The sequence below is a fragment of the Triticum urartu genome, chromosome 4 (assembly GCF_003073215.2).
Source record: "Triticum urartu cultivar G1812 chromosome 4, Tu2.1, whole genome shotgun sequence".
NCBI lineage: Eukaryota > Viridiplantae > Streptophyta > Magnoliopsida > Poales > Poaceae > Triticum > Triticum urartu.
The window spans coordinates 464,454,790-464,468,049 of NC_053025.1; positions in this window are offsets into that span (position 1 = coordinate 464,454,790).

The window sequence follows — 13,260 nt, forward strand, 5'->3', positions numbered from 1 at the left end:
ATGAGAGCGGGGAGTTTTACATCCCACCCACCACCCACTTCATCGCCACAGTTGAGGACTTAACTGACATGCTCGATTATGGCTCTGAAGACATCGAGGGTATGGAAGACAATGTCAAAGAGGAGCAAGCCGAAAACCCGCCGTTTACCGGACGCTGTACGACCACCTCTTCGTATGACGTGTATATGGTGGATACACCCAAGAAGGGTGACAATGATAATGAGAAAAATCTAGTAGAGGATAAACCTCCTGAGATACAAAAAAAGCACCGACGGCGCCACTCTAAATCACGACGCAACAAAGACAGCAATGTTGGCACAAGAGACAACAACACTTCGGATGATGCCGAAGACCAAGAAAATCCTGTCGAGCAAAACTCTAAACAAGACGATCGGGAGGATGGGAAAGTTAGCCCTGATGAACAGGCTGCAAACGAAGACTTGGAGGACAGTAATTACCTTCCACCCTCCGAGGATGAGGTGAGCCTTGGCAACGAAGACTTTATCGTGCCCGAGGAGCCTCTCGAGCAGGAACGCTTTAAGCAACAGCTAATAGCCACTGCAAGGAGCCTGAAAAAGAAACAACATCAGCTTCAAGCTAATCAAGATCTACTCAACGACAGATGGACTAATGTCCTGGCAGCCGAGGAATACGGCCTCGTGCGCCCAACCAAAAGTTACCCAAAGCATAAGCTGCTACCTCAATGCGACGACGGGGCACTTGAGCTCGTACCATCAGTGCGTAATGCAGCTGATCGACCACCACGTGGCCGGGACAAAGCGGAAACTCAAGCCGAACATGAACCCCTCCCGCCTCGCTGTAAAGGCAGAGAGAAAACAACTCGGGAATATACATATGACATGCGGCAGGACCTGAAGAACAAAGCAGGTCCGGCCAGATCGATCTATGGATCGTGGGGGCATGCCTTGACGTGCGACGATGGCTATCAAGCCGAACATGATAAGCACAATCACGTCCGGGCCGAGAACCGCAGACGGACTCCATCCAAACTATGTCACGATCTGGCCCGATATAGAGGCGCCGAACACCCCCTCTGCTTCACTGATGAAGTAATGGAACACGAATTTCTAGAAGGGTTCAAACCCATGTATATCGAATCATATGATGGAACAACAGATCCCGTGGTATGGATTGAAGACTTTATTCTCCATATTCATATGGCCCGCGGTGATGATCTTCATGCCATCAAATACTTCCCACTAAAACTCATGGGGCCAGCTCGGCACTGGTTGAACAGCCTGCCCGAAAATTCCATTGGCAGCTCGGAGGACTTGGAAGACGCCTTCCGCGATAATTTCAAGGTACATATGTCCGGCCTCCCGATGCCGATGACCTAAGTCACATTATCCAGCAGCCCGGGGAGTCAGCCAGGAAGCTGTGGACTAGGTTCTTAATAAAAAAGAACCAAATCGTCGATTGCCCACACGCCGGAGCCCTTGCGGCCTTTAAACATAGCGTCCGAGACGAGTGGCCCATCCACCACCTCGATCAAGAAAAACAAAAATCCATGGCAGCCCTTACCGCTTTGATGACCCGCTTTTGTGCGGGAGAAGACAACTGGCTCGCTCGTAGAAGCAACAACACCAGTGATCCGGGCACTTCAGAAGTTCAAGACGGCAACGGCAAACCACGACGCAATAAACACAAGCGTCGAAATAATAATGAAGGAACGCAAGACATGGCGGTCAACGCCGGATTCAGCGGCTCCAAACCCTGTCAACGGAAAAAGCCATTCAAGGCAAACAGAGACGAACCATCCAATTTAGACAAGATACTGGATCGGCCCTGCCAAATTCATGGCACCCCCAATAAACCAGCCAATCATACCAACATAAGCTGTTGGGTCTTCAAACAAGCCGGCAAGCTTAATGCCGAACACAAGGGGAAGGGGCCACCCAGTGACAGTGATGACGAAGAGACTCGCCAACCAAACACCGGGGGTCAGAAGCAATTCCCCCTGAAGTAAAAGCAGTAAACATTGTATACGTGATGCACATCCCTACAAGGAAGTGCAAACGCGCACTAAGGGACACCTATGCCATAGAACCGGCCGCCCTAAAATTTAGCCAATGGGCGGCCTGCCCGATCACTTTTGATCGCGAAGACCACCCAGCCAGTATCCATCATGAAGGTTCAGCAGCTCTGGTCCTCGACCCAATTATCGACGGGTTCCATCTCAAGAAAGTCCTTATGGACGGCGGCAGTAGCCTTAATCTACTCTACCAAGACACTTTCCGTAAAATGGGCATTGACCCTTCAAGAATCAAGCCCACCACAACTACCTTCAAGGGAGCAGTACCCGGCATAGAAGCTCACTTCACGAGTTCAATTACATTGGAAGTCATTTTCGGCTCGCCGAACAACTTACGAAGCGAAGGCTTGACCTTCAATATTGTCCCGTTCCGCAGTAGCTACCATGCACTGCTCGGGCATACCGCTTTTGCTCATTTTAATGCCGTCCCACACTATGCTTATCTAAAGCTTAAGATGCCCGGTCCACGTGGTGTCATCACAATAATGGAAACATGGAACGCTCCCTCCGTACAGAGGAGTATACTACGGCTACTGCAACCGAAGTACAAAGCGGCCTCATGAAGCCGCGTATTTCATCGGCCATCAAGCTGTCGGTCTCTATTAAATAGGACCGATCAATCTCAGAGCTGGATTAGCAGTTCGGCCTTCGTCGTTCGCTCATATAAAGGCGAAGTTTGTACCGCGCATACATAATTATGCACTTAAAACACCTTGGTCATCGGCGGAGGCACAATACGGACAAGCCTACAATGCGGTCCGCACTCCCATATCCTTTTCCCCTTTTTCTAACTATTTTCTATCTTTTACCACAAGTGACTCGAAGCCCGGTCATCTTACGGACTCTTTCTGAGTTCGGCTTCGTACAGATAACCAAAGGCTATTCCTGCCACGGAGTTCTTTCGCCGAGGCAAGGCAACACAGACGTCCGACAGGAGGTCCAAATATTTTTTTAGACCGCACTCCTTATTTCAAACCTGTAAAGTGCCTTTTTCCTCAGCCTTCGACCCCCGGCATGTTAAATAGTCCGGGTAGTGGCGTTATAATCTGAAAGATTGGGTTTGACGTGTTAATCAGATTCTAGTGAACATAGTCCGTATTCAGTATTTGCTTTTTCTAAGAACTGAATTTTGCTTCTTCGGTTGTTTCACGCACGCACCTCGGCACAAATTGCCAGGGGCTCGATATGGCAACATATGAGTTGCCGACAAATCCGAACAGCTTTATAGCATACTTCGGCGTCACGAGTTTGGCCTTATATGGATCAGCTCCGAATCATGTCTTTGGTCAATAGTTGGGTTGACCGGCTCCTGTGCTTACTACCTTACGTTATGCCCTATCGGCTAAGGTAGTAAAGGGAGAACTACTACGATTGTGTTTCTGGTTCATCTGGTCAAGCACCCCAGTAGAGAAAGCCGAAAACTGACTGTCATGATGCGGCGAGAGCTGGTCAACCACTCGATGACTTATCAGAATCTTTCATGATTACTTCCGTATTACACGAAGGACCATTCTTCTGGTCACCTATGTAACACACCGTATTCAGATAACCGCATACATACCAGGGGCTATATCGTAGACACACCATCAAACTCCTATGGCTAATTGAAAGTGTTAAAGCCCTATAGTCCGATTGCCTAGTTCGCTTCATTGGCACCTCCTTCATGGACCAAGACGTTGGGTCAAGAGTGATCAATTGCTTTTACGAACACCCCCGTATTATATGCGAGGGGGCTGAAGCCGACGACTGGAAAACTTTCAGATTATACAAAAAACGGCCCCACAGGAGGAAACAAAACCTTCAGGCAAAAATCATAGCCTATAATATATCATAATATTGTTCTTACAATTTTGGTATACAATCACTCGAATATCATATCCTTCGAGCACTGACCCTCTATCAAGCGGGCGCCCTCAAGGACATCCTCAAAATAATGCTCCGGCGTGTGATGGTCCTTGCCCCCGGGTGGACTCCTTGCTGCAATATCGATGGCCTTCATCTTCGCCCAGTACGTCTTGATGCGGGCAAGGGCCATCCATGCACCTTCAATGCACGTTGACCGCTTAACGGCATCGATACGCGGCACCACATCAATAAGTCGCCGCACCAAACCAAAATAACTATTCGGAATTGGCTCCGTCAGCCATAGCCGGACCACGACGTCCTTCATGGCAGATCCAAATATTCTGTGGAGCTCGGCCCAATGGGCCATATGTTCGTTCAGCAATAGTGGACGCTTTGGCATGCTGAATTGCGACCAGAAAAGCTTCTCCGTTGCATGTCCTTCTTGCGCTTGGTAAAACTGCGCCGCATCGGAGACACTCTTCGGCAAGTCCAAGAATGCATCTGGAGAACTCCACATTTGGTTAAGCGGGGCATACTTTGGATCACCGAATTTAGTCTGTAATAAGAAGGGCTTACCAGCCGATATTTACCCAGCTTGCCAGATGATACGTCTCCAACGTATCTATAATTTTTGATTGTTCCATGCTATTATATTATCAACCTTGGATGTTTTATATGCATTTATATGTTTTTAATGTGATTTTGGGACTAACCTATTAACCTAGAGCCTAGTGCCAGTTTCTGTTTTTCCTTGTTTTTGAGTATCGCAGAAAAGGGAAATCAAACGGAGTCCAATTGACCTGAAATTTCACAGAGATCATTTTTGGACCAGAAGAAGCCCACAGAGTATCGGAGATGGGCTAGAAGAGTCCCGAGGCCACCACAAGGGTGGGGGCGTGCCCTACCCCCTAGGCGCCCCCTACCTTGTGGCTGCCTCGGGGATCCCCCTGACTTGTTCCCGACTCCAACACCTCTTATATACCGAAACCTCCAGAAAATAACCTAGATCGGGAGTTCCACCACCGCAAGCCTCTGTAGCCACCGAAAACCAATCTAGACCCATTCCGGCACCCTGCCGGAGGGGGGGGGGAATTCCTCTCCGGTGGCCATCTTCATCATCCCGGTGCTCTCCATGATGAGGAAGGAGTAGTTCACCCTCGGGGCTGAGGGTATGTACCAGTAGCTATGTGTTTGATCTCTCTCTCTCTCTCTCTCGTGTTCTTGATTCGGAACGATCTTGATGTATCGCGAGCTTTGCTATTATAGTTGGATCTTATGATGGTTCTCCCCCTCTACTATCTTGTAATGGATTGAGTTTTCCCTTTGAAGTTATCTTATCAGATTGAGTCTTTAAGGATTTGAGAACACTTGACATATGTCTTGCATGTGCTTATCTGTGGTGACAATGGGATCACGTGATACACTTGATGTATGTTTTGGTTGTCAACTTGCGAGTTCCGTGACCTCGTGAACTTATGCATAGGGGTTGGCACACGTTTTCGTCTTGACTCTCCGGTAGAAACTTTGGGTCACTCTTTGAAGTTCTTTGTGTTGGTTGAATAGATGAATCTGAGATTGTGTGATGCATATCGTATAATCATACCACGGATACTTGAGGTGACATTGGAGTATCTAGGTGACATTAGGGTTTTGGTTGATTTGTGTCTTAAGGTGTTATTCTAGTACGAATTCTTGAATAGATCGATCAGGAAGAATAACTTTGAGGTGGTTTTGTACCCTACAATAATCTCTTCATTTGTTCTCCGCTATTAGTGACTTTGGAGTGACTCTTTATTGCACGTTGAGGGATAGTTATATGATCCAGTTATGTTATTATTGTTGAGAGAACTTGCACTAGTGAAAGTATGAACCCTAGGTCTTGTTTCAATGCATTGCAATACCGTTTACGCTCACTTTTTCTACTTGCTACCTTGCTGTTTTTATATTTTCAGATTACAAAAACCTATATCTACCACCCATATTGCACTTGTATCACCATCTCTTTGCCGAACTAGTGCACCTATACAATTTACCATTGTATTGGGTGTGTTGGGGACACAAGAGACTCTTTGCTATTTGGTTGCAGGGTTGATTGAGAGAGACCATCTTCATCCTACGCCTCCCACAGATTGATAAACCTTAGGTCATCCACTTGAGGGAAATTTGCTACTGTTCTACAAACCTCTGCACTTGGAGGCCCAACAACGTCTACAAAAAGAAGGTTGTGTAGTAGACATCAAGCTCTTTTCTGGCGTCATTGCCAGGGAGGTTAGCGCTTGAAGTTATATCTTTAGATCTTGCAATTGAATCTTTTAGTTTCTTGTTTTATCACTAGTTTAGTCTATAAAAGAAAACTACAAAAAAATGAAATTAAGGGTATCTCATATGCTTCATCTTTTTAATATCTTTCATGAAAATAAGGATTGCGATAATTGTGCCAAAATGCTAGTAGAAGAATGTATTAAAATGTTTGGCACTAAATCTTTGGATGATGAGCATGATTGCAATATTGTTAGTATGAGTTCTTTGAATATCCATGATGCTAATGATATGCAAAGGCACATGCTTGGGGATGCTATGTTTGATGAAGATGATATTTTTTGTCCCCCAAGTTTTGATGAGCAAATTTATTTTGATGATAGCATGCCTCCTATTTATGATGATTATATTGATGAAAGTGGGTTTGGAAGAGTGTCAACTTTAGGAAGTAATGATCCCACTATTTTGGAGGGTGTTGAATCTTATTGTGATAATTATGAAAATGGGTTTGGAGAGGTCATGACTTTAGTTAATGTTAATCCCACTATTTTGGAAGAGTGTCAACTTTGCATACTTGTAGATCATGAAAAGAATGACTTATGTGATGGTTATATTGTTTAATTCATTCATGATGCTACTGAAAATTATTATGAGAGAGGAACATATGCTTCTATCTATCTCAATAATATCAAGTTTCCTCTCTACATGTTGAAAATCTTGAAGTTATCCTGGTTTTACCTTCCTATGCAAGTTGATTCTTGTTCCCACAAGTTGTTTGCGCACAAAATCCCTATGCATAGGAAGTGGGTTAGAATTAAATGTGCTAGTCATATTATTCATGATGCTCTTTTTATGTTTCAATTCTTATCTTTTATGTGAGCATCATTGAAATCATCATGCCTAGCTGGGGGCGTTAAAACGATAGCGCTTGTTGCGAGGCAACCCAATTTTATTTTTGTTCTTTGATTTTTGCGCATGTTTAGTAATAAATAATTCATCTAGCCTCTGTTTAGTTGTGGTTTTATGTTTTAATTAGTGTTTGTGCCAAGTAGAACCTTTGGGAAGACTTGGGTGAAGTCTCTGCGATCTTGCTGTAAAAAACAGAAACTTTTGCGCTCACGAGATTAGCTGCCATTTTTTTACTGGAGAGTGAGATTAGGTTGATTATTTTTTCAGATGATTAATAGACAAATGCATCACGTCCACCTATTTATTTCAGAATTTTTGGGGTTACAGAAGTATACGTTTGATACAGATTGCTACAGACTGTTCTGTTTTTTGACAGATTTTGTTTTCTTTGTGTTGTTTGCTTATTTTGATGAATCTATGAGTAGTATTGGAGGGTGTGAACCATAGGGAAGTTGTAATACAGTATATATTACACCAATAGGAATTTAGAATGAGTTAACAACAGTACCTAAGTGGTGGTTTATTTTCTTATACTAACGGAGCTTACGAGTTTTTTGTTAAGTTTTGTGTTGTGAAATTCTCAAGTTTTGGGTAAAGATTCGATGGACTATGGAATAAGGAGTGGGAAGAGCCTAATATTGGGGATGCCCAAGGCACCCCATGGTAATATTCAAGGACAACCAAAAGCCTAAGCTTGGGGATGCCCCGTAAGGCATCCCCTCTTTCGTCTTCGTTCATCGATAACTTTACTTGGAGCTATATCTTTATTCACCACATGATATGTGTTTTGCTTGGAGCGTCATTTTATTTTATTTTGTTTTGCTTTCTGTTTGAATAATATCCCAAGATCTGAAAGTTTTAAATGTTATAGAGTCTTCACATAGTTGCATAATTATTCAACTACTCATTGATCTTCACTTATATCTTTCGGAGTAGTTTGTCACTTGCTCTAGTGCTTCACTTATATCTTTCTAGAGCACGGTGGTGGTTTTCTTTTATAGAAATATATGAACTATCATGCTTCACTTATATTATTTTGATAGTATTTTAGAACAACATGGTAATTTGTTTGGGTTATAAAATTAGTCCTAATATGATAGCCATCCAAGATGGGTATAATAAAAACTTTCATATAAAGTGCATTGAATACTATGAGAAGTTTGATACTTCATAATTGTTTTGAGGTATGAAGATGGTAATATTAGATTCATGCTAGTTGAGTAATTGTGAAATTGATAAATACTTGTGTTGAGGTTTGCAAGTCCTGCAACATGCACATATGGTAACCGTTGTGTGAAAAATTTGAAGCATGAAGTGTTCTTTGATTGCCTTCCTTATGAGTGGCGGTCGGGGACGAACGATGGTCTTTTCCCACCAATATATCCCCCTAGGAGCATGCGTGTAATGCTTGGTTTTTGATGACTTGTAGATTTTTGCAATAAGTATATAAGTTCTTTATGACTAATGGTGAGTCCGTGGATTATACGCACTCTCACCCTTCCATCATTGCTAGCCTCTCCGGTACCGTGCATTGCCCTTTCTCATCTTGAGAGTTGGTGCAAACTTTGCCGGTGCATCCAAACCTCATGATATGATACACTTTTTCACACATAATCCTCCTTATATCTTCCTCAAAACAGCCACCATACCTACCTATTATGGCATTTCCATAGCCATTCCGAGATATATTGCCATGCAACTTTCCACTGTTCCGTTCATCATGACATACATCATCATTGTCATATTGCCTTGCATGATCATGTAGTTGACAACATATTTGTGGCAAGGCACCATGCATAATTTATCATACATGTCACTCTTGATTCATTGCCCATCCCGATACACCGCCGGAGGCATGCATATAGAGTCATATTTTGTTCTAGTATCGAGTTGTAATCTTTGAGTTGTAAATAAATAGAAGTGTGATGATCATCATTAATATAGCATTGTTCCAAAAAATGGGGGGAGGCAAAAAAAAAAAAGAAAGGCCCCAAAAAAAGAGAAATAAAAAGGGACAATGCTACTATCCTTTTTTTCCACACTTGTGCTTCAAAGTAGCACCATGATCTTTATGATAGAGAGTCTCTTGTTTTGTCACTTTCATATACTAGTGGGAATTTTTCATTATAGAACTTGGCTTGTATATTCCAACAATGGGCTTCCTCAATTGCCCTAGGTCTTCGTGAGCAAGCAAGTTTGGATGCACACCCACTTAGTTTCTTTTGTTGAGATTTCATACATTTATAGCTCTAGTGCATCCGTTGCATGGCAATCCCTACTCCTTGCATTGACATCAATTGATGGGCATCTCCCTAGCCCGTTGATTAGCCGCGTCGATGTGAGACTTTATCCTTTTTTTGTCTTCTCCACATAACCCCCATCATTATATTCTATTCCACCCGTGGTGCTATATCCATGACTCACGCTAATGTATTGCGTGAAAATTGAAAAAAGTTTGAGATTACTAAAGTATGAAACAATTGCTTTGCTTGTTGTCGGGGTTGTGCATGATGAGAGCATTTTTGTGTGACAAAAATGAAGCATAGCCAAACTATATGATTTTGTAGGGATAAGCTTTCTTTGGCCATGTTATTTTGAGAAGACATAATTGCTTAGTTAGTATGCTTGAAGTATTATTATTTTTATGTCAATGTTAAACTTTTGTCTTGAATCTTATGGATATGAATATTCTTGCCACAATAAATATTATTACATGGATAATTATGTTAGGTAGCATTCCACATCAAATATTCTGTTTTTATCATTTACCTACTCGAGGACGAGCAGGAATTAAGCTTGGGGATGCTTGATACGTCTCCAATGTATCAATAATTTTTGATTGTTCCATGCTATTATATTATCAACCTTGGATGTTTTATATGCATTTATATGCTTTTATATGATTTTGGGGACTAACCTATTAACCAAGAGCCTTGTGCCAGTTTCTGTTTTTTTCCTTTTTTTGAGTATCACAGAAAAGGAAAATCAAATGGAGTGCAATTGACCTGAAATTTCGCGGAGATCATTTTTGGACCAGAAGAAGCCCACAGAGTACCGGAGATGGGCCAAAAGAGTCCCGAGGCCACCATGAGGGTGTGGGCGCACCCTACCCCCTGAGCGCGCCCCCTACCTCGTGGCTGCCTCGAGGATCCCCCTGACTTGTCCCCACTCCAACACCTCTTATATATACTGAAACCTCCAGAAAATAACCTAGATCGGTAGTTCCGCCGCCGCAAGCCTCTGTAGCCACCGAAAACCAATCTAGACCCGTTCTGGCACCCTACCGGAGGGGGGGAATCCCTCTTTGGTGGCCATCTTCATCATCCCGACGCTCTCCATAACAAGGAGGGAGTAGTTCACCCTCGGGGCTGAGGGTATGTACCATTGGCTATGTGTTTGATCTCTCTCTCGTGTTCTTGATTCGGAATGATCTTGATGTATCGCGAGCTTTGCTATTAATCTTTGATCTTATGATGTTTCTCCCCCTCTACTCTCTTGTAATGGATTGAGTTTTCCCTTTGAAGTTATCTTATCGGATTGAGTCTTTAAGGATTTGAGAACACTTGACGTATGTCGTGCATGTGCTTATCTGTGGTGACAATGGGATATCACATGATCCACTTGATGTATGTTTTGGTGATCACCTTGTGAGTTCCGTGATCTCGTGAACTTATGCATAGGGGTTGGCACACGTTTTCGTCTTGACTCTTCGATAGAAACTTTGGGGCACTCTTTGAAGTTCTTTGTGTTGGTTGAATAGATGAATCTGAGATTGTGTGATGCATATCGTATAATCATACCCACGGATACTTGAGGTGACATTGGAGTATCTAGGTGACATTTGGGTTTTGGTTGATTTGTGTCTTAAGGTGTTATTCTAGTACGAACTCTTGAATAGATCGATCAGAAAGAATAACTTTGAGGTGGTTTCATACCCTACAATAATCTCTTCGTTTGTTCTCCGCTATTAGTGACTTTGGAGTGACTCTTTGTTGGATGTTGAGGTATAGTTATATGATCCAATTATGTTATTATTGTTGAGAAACTTGCACTAGTGAAAGTATGAACCCTAGGCCTTGTTTCAACGCATTGCAATACCGTTTACGCTCACTTTTACCACTTGCTACCTTGCTGTTTTTATATTTTCAGGTTACAAAAACCTATATCTACCATCCATATTGCACTTGTATCACCATGTCTTTGTCGAACTAGTGCACCTATACAATTTACCATTGTATTGGGTGTGTTGGTGACACAAGAGACTCTTTGCTATTTGGTTGCAGGTTTGTTTGAGAGAGACCATCTTCATCCTATGCCTCCCACAGATTGATAAACCTTAGGTCATCCACTTGAGGGAAATTTGCTACTGTCCTACAAACCTCAGCACTTGGAGGCCCAACAATGTCTACAAGAATAAGGTTGTGTAGTAGACATCGCCGGATCTCCTCCCGAGCCGCTCTAGATTGGACCATGCTTTTCTCGCCTCTTGTAAGGCCTTGTTGAGATCGATCGTTTTGACTTTGCTATCCTTTTCGAGGAATTCACATCGGACAGTGGCATCCTTTAGCTCGCGTGCCACGGTATATATTCTCTCCTCGCATTGGCGCCGAGCAGCCTGTTCGGCTTTTAACTTAGCGGCTGCCTTCTTGGCAACCGCATCACTCATCCTGGCTTGCTCCTTGGCCCGGACGAGCTCAGCCCGCAGGGTCTCAACTGCGGAAGCACCATCTGCAGTTATGCGTATCTCGGTATATAATTCTCAGCTTCATGCTCATATTATTATACATATATATACTGACTGCCCCAAAACATAACTTGCGCCTCGTCGAGCTGCCTGTTAATAAGCGTGATGTCGTCATCCGCCACATCAAGTTTCTACTTGATGTGCCTCTGTAGCACGGGCAGTCGCCATGGATGAAAAAGCCTATGTTCCAATTAGTTAGATTATTTCCTGGGCCTATCTTTTTTGATCATCTGATCGCCTCCTTTTGGACGCCAACCAGAGTTTCAGGGGCTACGATCTATACACGGGTGCATTTTTGCATGTAGAGTGCAATTGAAGATATTACATTGCATACCTCGAAGCCTCTTAGCAGGCCCGTGAAGGCTTCATTCAATCCGCTTCTCGCGGACAGAATCCTCTCAACTACCGCACCAATCAAGGTACGATGTTCCTCTGAGATGGACGCATGTCGCAACACGTCCATCAATGTATCCGGCACATCCTGATTCCTGGAAGCTGCGGTGGGAGTACGGGCTCCCTTCGAAGGGATGTGTTTACTCGACCCTAGAGTCATCTCCGGCTGTAAACCGGATAGTTCGGGGCCTTTATTGTTGGTCCCTGAAGGGGCTGCATGCTCCGGACCCTAGACTGCCGAAGTATCACCTTCGGGCGTGGTCTTCATTGTCCCTCGCGCCACTTGTTGATCAGGAGAAATCCTCCGGGACGACACCTCAAAGTCGTCCACCTTATTGGGCGAGAGGGTCTATGGAGGCGTCTCACTTTCCATCATCTCCGGAAGAAGATCCCCCGAGGAGGAGGACTGTTGAGCAAGACTGCGTGCCGGACTGCAAACATATATTTCAGGTGTTACCCTTGTAAGCGGAAAGGAACGGGATATGTTTAGGACACCTTTGTTCACTTATGATTCGGCAGAAGGCTTGTCCTTACGGAGGAATTGCGTGTGAACGTCGTCTTCCGAACCCGGACCGCCTGGAAAGGACATCTTCCCTCGCTTAGGAGCCTCTACCTCCAAATCTTCGGAGGTGGTCCTCCTCTTCCCATCCGGGGAAGGGATGTCAGCCTCCCCGTCTCTTTTGTCTTCGGAAGAGGGAGTCCCAATCTCCCCGGACATAGTGTCTGGTGTACCTTTAGAATGGAGGCCACCTTTGGCCTTCTTTCTCTCCTCCTTGTCCTCCTTCGCCGGCACTTGATATGGCGCTAGAGCCAACATCCTTGTTAACACGGGATCGGCTGAGTCTTCGGGAAGAGGGGCCGAACACCTAATTCATTTTGCCTTCTTTACCTAGCCCTGTTCGAAGATGGTTTTCTCAGTACTACGGGATATTTAACTAAGCTGTGTTCAGGAGTCGAGTGCTTATGGAGGTATCCGGATGGTTGCAGTCGAGGCCGATATCTTCAGTGGTATCCGGCCACTGCTTTCGTGTCCCGAAGAATAACTTCCACATTCCTT